Source organism: Eurosta solidaginis, chromosome 4 (genome assembly GCF_040869045.1).
Source record: "Eurosta solidaginis isolate ZX-2024a chromosome 4, ASM4086904v1, whole genome shotgun sequence".
Taxonomy (NCBI): domain Eukaryota; kingdom Metazoa; phylum Arthropoda; class Insecta; order Diptera; family Tephritidae; genus Eurosta; species Eurosta solidaginis.
The window spans coordinates 108,542,813-108,557,363 of NC_090322.1; the positions used below are offsets into that span (position 1 = coordinate 108,542,813).

The following is a 14,551-nucleotide window of genomic DNA, read 5'->3' on the forward strand; positions in this document are numbered from 1 at the left end:
AGGTCTCCAATTATTTGGTTCTTTCTTAGGAATGAGATGAAGTGGAGATGCAATAGGAGAATTTGAGGGTCTGCATATACCACTTTTAACTAAAAATTCAAATTCAGCTTTAGCAATTTTAAGTTTGATTGGATCAAGACGTCTGGGTTTCGAAAATGGTAAAATACCTTTTGTTTCTATCCTGTGAACCGTATGGTGTTTAACTTTTTTAGTATAATCTGGTTCACAGGTAATAGATGGAAATTCATTAAGTAATTTTGAAAACTTATTTTCGACAATAGGAATTTTGAGTGAGAAAATATCAGAAAATCCAGAAGATCCAGTAACTTTAATTTTTGTAGTGGAATCCATTATTTCTTTATTTTTAATATTGACGATAATTCCGAATTTTTCTAAAAAGTTTGCTCCTAAAATTGGTGTATCAATATTCGCTATAATGAATGGAAATTCAAAATCTCTTCTTAAACCTAAATCAATTTTAAGTAGTTTTGTACCGAAAGTTTCAATTGAAGAACCGTTTGCTGCAGTCAAAGTAAGATCCGAATTTCTTTTATAAATTTTAAATTTAGAAAAAGGAATAACTGATACGACTGCGCCGGTATCGATTAGAAAATTAAGTTTATTGAATTTATCAAATATGAATAGGCGACGAGTAGGTTTAATAATAGTTCCATTATCCGTCACCATCATAATGGATCGTTTCAGTTTAAATTTTGTTCGGAATTTGAATTATGATTTTGATTAAAGTTGCATGGGAGTATACATTTAAGAGCGTTATTCTTAAATTGTTTGTGATACCAACAAATATTTGTTTGTGAATTAAAATTACGATTGTTTGAAAAATTTTTTGATCTTGAAAAATTTCGAGATTTAGATCTATTTCTATCTTTAGATCTTGAACGGATTTGTAATTGATTAATATCATTAGAAATTTTATTTAAATTTTGAAAAATAGCCGTGGTTAATTCAGTTAAATTTTTAACGCATTGTTCTAAAATATTATTATTTATACTTGAGACTACAGGAGATTTGGAAGAATGAGGTTTGTTGATTAAATCAAAAAGTTTGTCAGCTAAAATAATTATTTCATCTTTATTTTGATTGTTACTAGAAGTTAAATGGATTTGTATTTCTTGTGGTAATTTACGAATCCATAATTTGAAAAGTAATTCTTGACTTACAATCGAGTCAGTACCTATAAGTGATTTCATAAATCTGAATAATTCAGATGGTGAACGATCACCAAGTTCAGTTTTTGAAAATAATTCTTCTAATCTTTTTTCTTCACTAAGTGAAAATCTTTCGCATAAAATCCTTTTAATTGTATTATATTTATTGAAAAGAGGAGGAGGGTTAATAATGTTAAAAATTTTAGAAATAGTATCTCGTTCAAGAGTAACTAGAACATTTTGAAATTTTAAATTATCATCAGTGATATTATTAATTTCAAATTGTCCTTCAACAAGTAAAAACCAGGCATCAGGACAATCTTGCCAAAATTGTGGTAATTTAATAGATTTAGTAGAAGGAAAATTTGTAAAGTTATCTTGTGTTGAAGTATCTTGTGTTATATTAGAGATGTTGGTTTGTGTTGTATTAATGTTAGAATTTTGAGTTGTATTGTGAGTCATGATGTTATTTGTATGGTTGTTATTTTGATTTTCACAATTTGTAAAATTACGAGTTCGTATTGGTGAACGCAGAACCATATGAAAAAAAAAATTTGAAAATTAGAAAATATTTAAGAATTTTTTTGGAAAGAGAGTTAACAATTTAAATACAATATTTAATTTTATATAAAAAATAAGTAAATTTAAATAATTTATATTAAAATTTTTAAGATATAAAAATAATCTTAAAAATAAATTTGAAATTTTAATTTAATATTAAAATAAAAATTGTATTTGGAAAAATTTAAAATTATTTAAAATTTATATTTACGATTTTATTACTATGGAAGAGTTGATTGGTAAACTTAAATATGCAATGGCTTTAAAATATAAAGATGTTCTTATTTGTGTAGAGGACGTTAAAGATGAATGGTTCCAATAAACGGTACACTATATGACGATGAAACTTCCTGAGTAGTGCTGGATCAATTTTCTACAGCTGTGGTTGTATTTGCAACAGTGGCAGTATTGTTTTGATTTGGCATTTATTTTTAAAAAATGAGTTTTAGTGTATTTACACTTCTCGTTTTTAGCGTTATAATATTGCGTAGCTTAAAAATATGTTGTAATGTGTTGCGAAAAATCACTCAAAAATTAAATTTTTTAATTATTTGAAAATTTTTTGTTGCGTTTTTAACTGTTTTATTATTCCTCTCGAAGTTTTAACAATTATTTAAGTTATTTTTATTTAGTTCCAGCGGCTGCTGCTGTAAAGATGTTTATTTTATTTTTTTTATTCTTTCTTCTATATCACATAACGGCACCCATCTTGTTCGATATTTGTGTTAATTGTGTATTTCTTCTCACTAGTGTTAACAGATGTACCGCACAAATGTTGAGAGTAGATAGATGATTTGCTGAAACCGGTAGATAGTTTGTAATTGGTTCAGGCAACTAAAACAAATTTTCTTTGGTAGCACGTCACTTAGTTGCACTTCTATTTGCGGTATTTTATTAGTCAGTAAATCTCCGATACCTAACGCGCCACATTCAATAATTGTATCAAATAAAGATATAGGTCCGTTGGTAGGATCGCCAGTATATCAACATTCAGGTTGATATTTTAAAAAAATTATTTGTTCTCGGTTTGAAGTATAAAATTTATTTTTGTTTATTTTTGAGTTTAAATATTTTCCAACTAATTAGAATTTTCTTTTTTTTTTGAAGTTATTCAAAAATTTTAAGTTAACACGAAAACTCTATTAAAAATTATTTTAAAAATTAAAGTAAAGAATACAAAGTAGTTAACACTATAGATATAGACCATTAACAAAAATCACCCGTCCGTCCATCTGTCCGTTAACACGATAACTTGAGTAAATATTGAGATATCTTCACCAAATTTGGTACACGAGCTTATCTGGACTAAGAATAGATTGGTATTGAAAATGAGCGAAATCGGATGATAACCACGCCCACTTTTTATATATACAACATTTTGGAAAGCACAAAAAAACTGATAATTGAGTATATAATACACCTAGAATGTTGAAACTTGACGTGTGGGCTGATATTGACTATCTTGACCAAAATTTGACAAAAAAATTTCAAATGGACGTGGCACCGCCCACTTGTAACAAAATCAATTTTACAAATATTATTAATCATAAATCAAAAATGGTTAAACCTATCGTAACAAAATTCGGCAGAGGGGTTGCCTTTACTATAAGGAATGCTTTGAAGAAAAATTAACGAAATCGGTTAAGGACCACGCCCAATTTTGTATAAAAGATTTTTAAAAGGGTCCTGGACGAATAAAATAAGATATATCTTTGCAAAAAAGAGTTTTATATTAATGGTATTTCATTTCCCAAGTGGATTTATAACAGTAAATAGGAAAAACTTCAAATTTTAAAAAATGGGCGTGAAACCGCCTCTTTTATGACTAAGCAATTTTCTATATTTCGGGAACCATTACTCGAAGCAAAATTAGTTCAGAATAAAACCATATGTATATGTATTACACAAAACAAACAACAACAGCATTTCAAGTGTACATCTGGGTATGTAATGTTCGGTTTCACCCGAACTTAGACTTCCTTACTTGTTTTTTGTTATTTTTATAATTTTTTATTTTTATTTCAAAGAAATTTCCCAATGATGTTTAATTTTTTCTTAACTACGTACATATACATTATGTATTTATGTACGGTTATGAATTAACATACCTAAACTGTTCCCTACATTCGAACAAGTTTGTCGAAACCAAATTCTCAATATTTCATTTTATTTCGAAGTCTCTCAATTCAAATAAAGTTCACAAAGTCAATTTACAAAAGTTTCGCATATTCAAGTTAATTCTCTTAAACAAAAGATATTTCTCAGTTTTCTTTGATTTCTTTACACTCTCAAATTCTTATCTCTCGAAAATGTTAATGTGAGATTTTCTCATTAAGTACAACTGAAAAGTTCGCTCATTAAATGCATTCTCTTATTACACTAATAGTAATTCAAAAATCAAAAAATCATTCTCTCCAATATTTCAAACTCTCAAAATTAATTGGAGTTCCGACTTTCTCTTTATGTAAAACTTTTGAGTATATTTCTCATTAAGCTCTTTTTGCTAACTACTTCAAACACACGTTATCTCACAATTCTATTTCTCTCGCATTTAACATCTCACTGGAGATCTCCCTAAAGTTATTTTTTTAAGTTAACATAGCTTTGAACATATTAATATACATCGTTCTCAGTTTGCGAGTGAGCGAGAATAGCCGCTTACACTTAATATGTACCATTATCACTCTCGATGTTGCGCTCTCATATACTCACTGTACTTAGAATTCATTGGTATTGGTGCATGGAGAATGAGCCAACAGCAAAAACAAAATTTAAATCAGTGGCCGTCAGCTAGTGAAATAATTATTCGCGCTCACTTCACTTCTCTCGTCTAGTCGTCGCTGAACAAGCAGAGTAGCAACATCGGAGGACGGCAATTGTTTATTTGCGCACGTTCCCATTTTAACTTCAATTTTCTGTTAAGATGCTCATGATCTCACTAATCCATTTCATTTACATTTTTGCCGACCACTAACAGTGGTCGTCAGCTAGTGAAATAATTATTCGCGCTCACTTCACACATATTAGTATTCTGACTTATTTTGTTTTGTTGATTTTCCGACAGGGTGGATAAATGATGTATATTGGAACGATTTTCCGTCCTCCCTTGTCAAATTTGGTTTCGAGAACGAAAATCGACACTGATGATGGCACAGCGCCGAAACGGGTTTGTCTCGAAACCAAATTTGACAGGGATGACGGAAAATCGTTCCAATATACATCATATTATTATCCTCTTTCGTTTAGTCGTCGCTGAACAAGCAGCGTAGCAATATCGGAGGAGGCTATTGTTTATTTGCGAACGTTAAATGCACATTCCCATTTCAACTTTAATTTCCTGCTAAGATGTCCATGCTCTTACTAATACACTTACATTTAAATTTTTGCCGACCACTGATTTAAATTAATGAGGAGCTGAGCACAAGAAGTTAGGCTAACTTATTTACGTTAAGGGGTCTAGTTCGAATTCTCTTGCAAATTAAGAGAAGGAAAAAAATCTTTAGCCGAAAATCGAAATTACGTGAGTGCGGTGACATAGCCCTCTTGCAACCTGATCAGAGTTAATGTTGCTACATGCCCCAATTTAACAGACCGCAACAAAGACAAAAGAAATTTACAAGCTCATGTCGCAAAAGGTTATTAATATTTACAAAAAAAAATCTTTTTTCCTTTTTCCTTTTTTGTTATTATTTTTAACGTAAATTTTTAGTAGAATTTATGACGATAGAACCCCCAAATTGGCGCAAATAAAATATGAATTGGAATGTATTTTAATTAACTTTCATAAAAAAACTATATGTCAAACACTAATCAAACTCACAAAACTTCAATTGTTAGCAAGCAGAATTCTTCGACAGTTATGGAATAATTTATAAATAATAAAGACAATCAAAGGATTGGATTTAAATGAAATGAATTTAATTATTTAATTCATCGCACAAAAAAAATGCAAAGGTTTAAAGATTGTAAGAAAGAATTATCAAAAAAAAAACAATTAAACCAACTAATTGGATTAGTTAATTTTTCTGCAATTACACAATTAATAAATATGCATATCAAAATAAAGGCCATTTTAACATTTTTATACTCAGCTGAGCTAGCTCACAGAGTATATTAACTTTGTTCGCATAACGGTAATCCGTAACGGCATAAACTAATCGAGATAGATATAGACTTCTATATATCAAAATGATCTGGGTGATAAAAGAAATTCATTTAGCCATGTCCGTCCGTCCGTCCGTCCGTCTGTAAACACGATAAATTGAGTAAATTTTGAGGTATCTCAACGAAATTTGGTATGTAGGTTCCTGGGCGCTATTTAAAATGAACGAAATCGGACTACAACCACGCCCACTTTTTCGATATCGAAAATTTCGAAAAACCGAAAAAGTGCGATAATTCATTACCAAAGACGGATAAAGCGATGAAACTTGGTAGGTGCGTTGAACTTATGACGCAAAATAGAAAATTAGAAAAATTTTGGACAATGGGCGTGGCACCGCCCACTTTTAAAAGAAGGTAATTTAAAAGTTTTGCAAGCTGTAATTTGGCAGTCGTTGAAGATATCATGATGAAATTTGGCAGGCACGTTACTCCTATTACTAAATGTGTGCTAAATAAAAATTAGCGAAATCAGATGACGAACACGCCCACTTTAAAAAAAAGTTTTTAAAGTCACATTTTAACAAAAAATGTACCTAATATCTTTACAGTATAAAAGTAAATTATGTCAACATTCGACTCCTGTAATGATATGGTGCAACAAAATACAAAGATAAAAGAAAATTTCAAAATGGGTGTAACTCCGCCCTTTTTCATTTAATTCGTCTAGAATACTTTTAATGCCATAAGTCGAACAAAAATTTACCAATCCTTGTGAAATTTGGTAGGGACATAGATTCTATGACGATAACTGTTCTCTGTGAAAATGGGCGAAATCGGTTGAAGCCACGCCCAGTTTTTATACACAGTCGACCGTCTGTCCTTCCGCTCGGCCGTTAACACGATAACTTGCGCAAAAAACGATATATCTTAACTAAACTTAGTTCACGTACTTCTCTGAAGTCACTTTATCTTGGTATAAAATATGGCCGAAATCCGACTATGACCACGCCCACTTTTCCGATATCGAAAATTACGAAAAATGAAAAAATGCCATAATTCTGTACCAAATATGAAAAAAGAGATGAAACATGGTAACTGGATTGGTTTATTGACGCAAAATATAACTTTAGAAAAAACTTTGTAAAATGGTGTCACCTACCATATTAAGTAGAAGAAAATGAAAAAGTTCTGCACGGAGAAATCAAAAGCCCTTGGAATCTTGGAAGGAATACTGTTCGTGGTATGACATATATAAATAAATTAGCGGTACCCGACAGAAGATGTTCTGGGTCACCCTGGTCCACATTTTGGTCGATATATCGAAAACGCCTTCACATATACAACTAAGGGCTACTCCCTTTTAAAACCCTCATTAATACTTTTAATTTGATACCCATATCGTACAAACACATTTTAGAGTCACCCCTGGTCCACCCTTATTGCGATATCTCGAAAAGGCGTCCACCTATAGAACTAAGGCCCACTACGTTTTGAATAATCATTTGATACACATGTCATACAAAAACATTCCAGGGTTCCCCAAGGTTCATTTTGCTAAATGGTGCTTTTCCCTTATTTTGTCTCCAAAGCTGTAGCGGCAGCCTGTGGGTCAATGCAACATTGCAAAAGTCCGAAGACCGCTGTATCTGTGTGTTAACAGCAACGGAGTTACCCTTATGTGTGTTAGTAACGTGATTTGGATGTATGAATATGTATCTGTTAGTGTGGGTGTTGCTCTGGGCTTAAGAGGGGACGTAGGGGTGATGGTCTAATAGACTTGTAGACAGACAGACTTGAGTCAGGGTTGGGGGCGCCGTAAAATTATAGGAGTCAGCGCGGCGCCCATGGCTTCGCGTAAGATACGCGAAGAGGGTCGGTAGACTCCACCTGACTTGACAGGCCTCCACCTTTTCCCCCTTTTTTTTGATTTCCCCCTCCTTTCTCTCTCTGTTCCCCTTACGTCTATTGTACCTCTTTCAGCTTTCCTCTTTTCTTTTTAGCACTTGGCATGAACTCTACTTTTTTTGTTAGTGTAGTTGTTGGTAAGGCTGGTGCGCAAAACCCCACCCCGTCCGACGAGCTAGCAGGGACTTGCCACCATGCCACACGCCACCTCTGTCTTACCACTGAAAGCCAGCTACATAACAATGGCGCCGGTTTAGTCCGGTTAGCTCAGTCGGTAGAGCATGAGACTCATTATCTCAGGGTCGTGGGTTCGGGTCCAACACTTGGACGCCAGTTGCTTTCCCATGAGTGGTTTGTGAAAAGAATTCTGAGTTTTATTTGCCTTACAGACTTCGCATTCCCTAACATAATTTTGAACCTCTGTTACCATACCAGGCCAGTAGTATTTTTCGCGTATTCGGGCTAACGTTTTATGGATGCCTCCGTGCCCAGCAGAAGGTGAGCTGTGGGAGGCTTCCACCAATCGTGCACGCAATTCCGACGGCACCCAGAGTTTCCAGGCTTGGTCCTGCTGAAGATCGTCCCCCCGGTTAAATTGAGTCCGTCTATAGACATACCCGTCTGATACGTACAACTCTGGTAGTCTATCTTGATTCTCTGTCACAGTTTTCTTAAGTTCGTCATACTCTTCCGTTTTAAAGTATGTTGAGTCCAAATCAATGTCCATTAGTCTGTCAGATAGCTTAATTTCGTCCATGTGTGCTCGGTTATGCTATAGTTTTGTTGTGCTTTGTTCATTCTTGCGGAAACGTAAGCTATCGGTCTTTCGTTGTTCTCGTCGTCCAACTGGATGAGTACCCCGCCCACACCGTCTGTCGAAGCATCGCATCGAAAGCCGATATCCATTTGTTGGAGGCTAACTTCGAAAAGCGGAGATAGTACTTTATGTACTTAAGCCTCAATCTCTACAAAAATGTGGCTTTGGTCCAATACCCAGGTGGCTGTTGCACAGTGTAATGAATGCTCCGAAGAAAAATTAACGAAATCGGTTAAGGGTCACGCCCACTTTTATATAAAAGGTTTTTACAAGGGTCGTGGACGAATAAAATAAGTTATATCATTGCAAAAAAGAGCTTTACTACAATGGTATTTCATTTCCCAAGTGGATTTATAACAAAAATAGGAAGAACTTCAAATTTAAAAAATGGGCGTGGCACCGCCCCTTTTATGACTAAGCAATTCTCTATGTTTCGGGAGGTATAACTCGAAGAAAACTTTACGGATCGTAATAAAATTGGGTACATAAATATTCCCTATAGCAGGAAATATTTCTAGAAACAAAAGAGCTTTGTATCAATAGAATTTTACTTTCTAAATTGAATTATAACATTAAATTTGAAACCACTAAAATTTTTGAAAATGGGTGCGGTACCGCCCCTTTTTTGTTTAAGCAATTTTCAATGTTTCGGGAATCATAACTCGAAGAAAAATTTACATATCGTCACAAAATTGGGTACACATATTTTCCTTATAGCAGGAAATATTTCTTGTAAAAACGGATAAGATAGGTTAAGGACCACGCCCACGTTTATAAAAATTACTTTAAAAAGGGTAGTAGGCAAAAATAATAAGTTAAATCTTAGCGAAAAATAGTTTTGTACCAATCGTATTTTGTGCAACTATAACAAGAAATGGGAAAAATTCAAATCTTGAAAAATGGGCGTGGCACTTCCTCTTTCTTGCAATGCATTTCCCAGCGTTTCTAGAGCCATAACTCGACGAAAAATTTGGTGCACATGTATGCCTTTTAACAGGAAATATTTTCAGTAAAAATGGACTAAATCGGTTAAATCGCCTGCTTTTATATACAAGATTTTGCACAAGTGCGTAGAAGCAGGTAATAAGCTATTTCTAGTAAAAGTAGGAAAATTTCGTTAATAACCCTACCCTTTTTATACTTTTTTTGTATATACAAGTATACAGTAGGGAAATCCTCATATCTGAAGGAAAACTGCATTATTACCCACTCAAGGTCACTGGTGTTAGCCTCTGTATCCTTTTTGCTTCTTTTAAACGAAAATTAGTTCAGAATAGAACCATATGTATATGTATTATTGCGCAGCCTTGTAACACTACTAAGAACACAAAACAACAGCATTTCCAGTGTACAGCTGTGCATGTAATGTTCGGTTTCACCCGAACTTAGACTTCCTTACTTGTTTTGATTTTTTTCTTCCTTTCTGTTAGAGATACCTATATATCTTTATCTTCTTTTTCTAAAAGCCTACAAACTACAAAAAAATGTTTTGTCGCTGCGCCTCCTGAAACTGGACGAGACTTCTGCTGCTGTTATGAACTCCGACTTGACATTCTGCCGCATTTCTTCCTCACGATCTTTGTTGAATTTTATATATATTTCACGTTTTGGTAAAATAAAGTGAATCACTCGTGGTACATATTGCTATACTTATTTATATAGTAAGTACGCTAATTATTTCGAATATTTTATTTGTTACGCCATTCACAACTAACCATTGTTCAATGGCTGCTTACACCACTCGCAAAGTTTTGAAATTTACAAATAACACTGGTTTACAGCCAAAATGCACCAGAGACGCCATTATAAAATTCCTATGTAAAATCACCCCCTGATTCCGAAAATCAAGGTTATTTTTAATTCTATGGTAACGTTTTTGAGATATTTACGAATAATCGATTTTCAAAAAAAAACAAATTGGGTCCACTTAATCATATATACCTCAAGAAGCAATTGAGCAATTCCAAAACGGTTCTAAAAGGTAATAAAATTTGCTATGAACAGTGCATACAACACTTTTTGCTAGGCGCTGCAGATTCAAAGATAACGAACAATCATTACGGATTTTTAAATTTTTTTTGTAATAATATAAAAAAATTGTATTTTGCGAGGAAGGATCTCGAAAACTATTTAATTTTTTGAACGATTTTCTTCTCTCTAAGCTCTGTTTTATTACAAAAAAATAAGCTTTCATTCAACAAAATCGATGGACTTATAAAATAAAAGTAATAAGCATTCAAGTAAATATATCCATTTAATACTTAAGTACCCTACTGGTACATATGTCTTAGTATTCGTATATCAGTTAGTTAGCAGGTAGATTGACCAGGCCTAAGTTAGGAGGGGTGACCTTACAGGAGAAACCTTGCACAAAATATCTAGGAATCATCCTAGACAGTAAGCTGTCATGGAAGCTCAACGTGGAGGAGAGGGTCATGAAGGCGTCAACGGCACTCTATGCATGTAAAAGAATGCTGGGGTGTATATGCTTAAATTTATTTCAATTTGATTGATTTTTCTTGATTTTGGATGCATTTTTGGAGAACCCTTTACATTCTTTTTGGAAATCGATTTTGAGCAAGTTTTGATACTAGTTTTGATGCTGGTTTTAACTGCTCGAAGCTAGTTGAACCAGATCAGATGTTTGATTATGGAAGTCTAACTTTTCTTTGGAGAAATATATTTTTTTTGCGACTGAACGAAATCGAAGCACTAAGCTCTAATTTTCTTTGATAATCTTTTTTCGTCTTGTATTACGAAAATGGCTATGCGTTATAGCAACGAAAATATGCCGGCACCCGGACAAGGTAATGGATGTACGATTTGTAGATCGATTTTCCGTGAGCATGATGAACTCTTAACGACAGCCTGTTCTCATACTTTCCATCGAACATGCTTGTTGACGTGGCTTAAAAAGAAGAGTTCGTGTCCTCAATGCAATGCGAATTGCAGCAGTAAGAAATTTAACAATAAACCAAATACGAGAAGTCAAACAATATACCAGACAGGAAATCACTCCAATGGCAGACAACATGGTCTGAATGCTAGTCTCCAACGTCAGGAATCGCAAGAGGAGGGCGCAGCAAGTTTACCAGCAGCCCCATCACAAGGAGCAACTAACAACAATATTGAGGAGGATAACCGAGTCCAAAACATTGTTTCGGCTTATATCCGCAAGGCATGCAGATCTTTTTGGCGATCTGGAAACACGCGTTTCACAAATTTTAGACCAAAGGCTTGACAACATCGTTTCGAATTTGATAGAGAGGTTGAATATCAATGCACAGCCACCGCAACCTGTTACACACACTAGTCCTGCAAATGCAAGCCAAACTCGTAATACGCAACCAAACATGCCCACTCCTTCTTGGCCCAGGGCAATTCCTCAGCTAGGTTATGACTCTAATCAGAACTTTCACAGAAATATTGATCAATTACGATTTCGTAACAGTACTAATATCCCTAATTAAGGAAGAATAGCCCAACTTATTTCCAACTGGGATATTAAATTTGATGGTTCATCTCGTCTTTCAGTTGATAGTTTTATATACCGAATTGAATGCCAAGTAGTCGATACTCTTAGTAGTAATTATATTTTGTTGTGTGAGCATGTCCAAAGCCTTTTTATCAATGAAGCGAAGGATTGGTATTGGCGATACCGTCGGTCGGTTGATAGGGTTACTTGGCCTTCTCTTTGTCAGGCACTGCGAACCAATTTCCAACAGTACAAAAGTGATTTTGAAATCAAGGAATCGATACGTAGTAGAAAACAGGGACAAAACGAAACGTTCGACGATTATCGTAACGCAGTTCTGAAAATTTCAGAATCGTTACAAACACCATTGCCTGAACCTGAGTTAGTGGAAATACTGCAGCACAACTTAAGACCACGTGTGCGGCAACAACTGCTGCACTTGCCAATTGGTTCACTAGCGGAGTCGAGAAGACTTTGCCTGAAAGGTGAAAGTCTTCTGAACGAAATAGCCAAATCCAGCATTACGGTACCTGTTACCAACCAAAGACCACCTCATCGACGCTTTGTTAACGAACTAATCCCTGAAGAGGATTCAGTAGAAAGTATGGAGTATGAAGTAGATGGAATCTCCACGCATCCGGACAAACCAAAACTGATTTGCTGGAACTGCAAAGCTGAGGGGCATCGCTATTTCGATTGCCTGGAAGAAAGAAGCGTATTCTGTTACGGCTGTGGTGCCAGTAAGATTCATCGACCTACACGCAAAAATTGCTGTCAGGGAAACGCGAAAATGAGCAAGGTTTCGAAACCGACTCCTCGCAACGACCCGAAGAAAACCTAACGCATCCACTCGTAATCCCTGATCAGTCGAAAGGCGAAGATTGTACAAAATTACTAAAACGACAAACCCATTTTAATAATACCAGCGATGATTCGTTGCCATCCAACAACAATACTCGAAATCCACCATTCGTTCATACAATTATACCGTATGATATACGCATGCAAAACTACAAAAAGATAAGAGAAAATATATTTAATTCTAGTCGGAAAGCAAATTCCCTCTTTAGTCGTTCATCACGCGCTGTAGAGTTCTGGAAGAAAGTTAGGCAAAACCGTAAACAGCTAAACAATATTGTCTGTTCTATCGAACAAAAGAGCTTCGACTTGAGACCTTATGCGAAAATCTGTATACTTGACGTAGAATATTTAGCGCTACTAGATAGTGGAGCCCAAGCCTCTTGTCTAGGTTCAGAATTAGCAGAAGAGATTTGCACTAAAACTAAGTTACGTAAACATACAACCAAACTGACCGCAGATGGCAAAGTGCAAGCTGTTTTTGGTACAGTAGATTTAGATGTCCAATTTGAAAACAAAAATGAAAGAATAAATTTTTTTGTGATACATAGTCTTTCGCAAAAAGTAATTTTAGGAATCGATTTTTGGATTAAGTTCCAAATAGCACCCCACATAATATCCGAGATATCAAATTCTTCACTGAAAGAAGAGGAAAACAGTCTCCCTTTAAGTATTGAGGAACACCAACGTTTGGAAATAACCAAAAATCGGTTCCCAAGTTTCGAGAAGGAAGGCTTGGGAAAAAATTCGTTAATGGAGTACGTTATTGAACTCCAACCGAATGTCCGTCCGATTAAGCAAAGATATTTCCCTATATCTCCTGCAGTGGAAAGGCTTGTCCATGCAGAGATTGATGAGATGCTTAAGTTAGGTGTAACTGAGGAGTCTCCAAATAGTCCATGGTCCAGTCCGATTGTCCTAGTGAAAAAGCCTAACAAAGTCCGTCTGTGTTTAGATTCTAGGAAAGTAAATAGTGTTACCGTTAAGGACGCTTACCCCCTTCCACATATAGATGGTATATTGAGTAGAATACCTAAGGCTAAATTCATTAGTTCTCTAGATCTGCGACGTGCCTTTTGGCAAATTCCTTTAGCAGAAAACTCCAGAGATTACACCTGTTTTACAGTCCCTAATCGTCCGCTCTACCGATACCACACACTCTTTTGCTTGATGGATCGCGTAATCCCTCCCCAATTAAAGGCCAAGTGTTTGTCTACTTAGATGACCTTTTGATCGTGGCGGAAGATTTCGACATGCACATGTCCGTTTTGGCCGACGTTGCTCATTGTTTAAGGAAAGCCGGTTTGACAATTAATTTCGAAAAAAGTAAATTTTGTATAAAGGAGGTAAGATATCTCGGTTACATTGTTGGTGATAGCACACTCAGAACTGATCCCGATAAAATATCTGCTGTTACTAACTATCCTGCACCCACTAACGTAAAACAGTTAAGGCGTTTTCTAGGTATGGCTGGATGGTACGTTTTGTGGATAACTTTGCCACAATTACCACCCCTCTTACAAATTTGTTGAAGAAAAGTAAAAGCTTTGAGTGGAATGATGAAGCCCAAACAGCGTTTGAAACCCTTAAAGAAAAGCTATGTAGTGCTCCAGTTTTGACCAGCCCTGATTATGAAAAACCTTTTATTATTCAGTGCGATGC

The 14,551-nt window shown here is 35.0% G+C and overlaps 1 protein-coding gene and 1 non-coding gene across 6 annotated transcripts in view; one reads left to right on the forward strand and one right to left on the reverse strand.

Annotated features, from left to right (window-relative positions):
- Nucleotides 1–14,551, reverse strand: part of sol (small optic lobes) — a 567,383-nt gene that overhangs the window by 374,785 nt on the left and 178,047 nt on the right. The gene's annotated exons all lie outside the window — the stretch shown is intronic.
- On the forward strand, nucleotides 7,996–8,069 carry TRNAM-CAU (transfer RNA methionine (anticodon CAU)). The gene has a single exon. It is a non-coding gene; the product is annotated as a tRNA-Met (tRNA).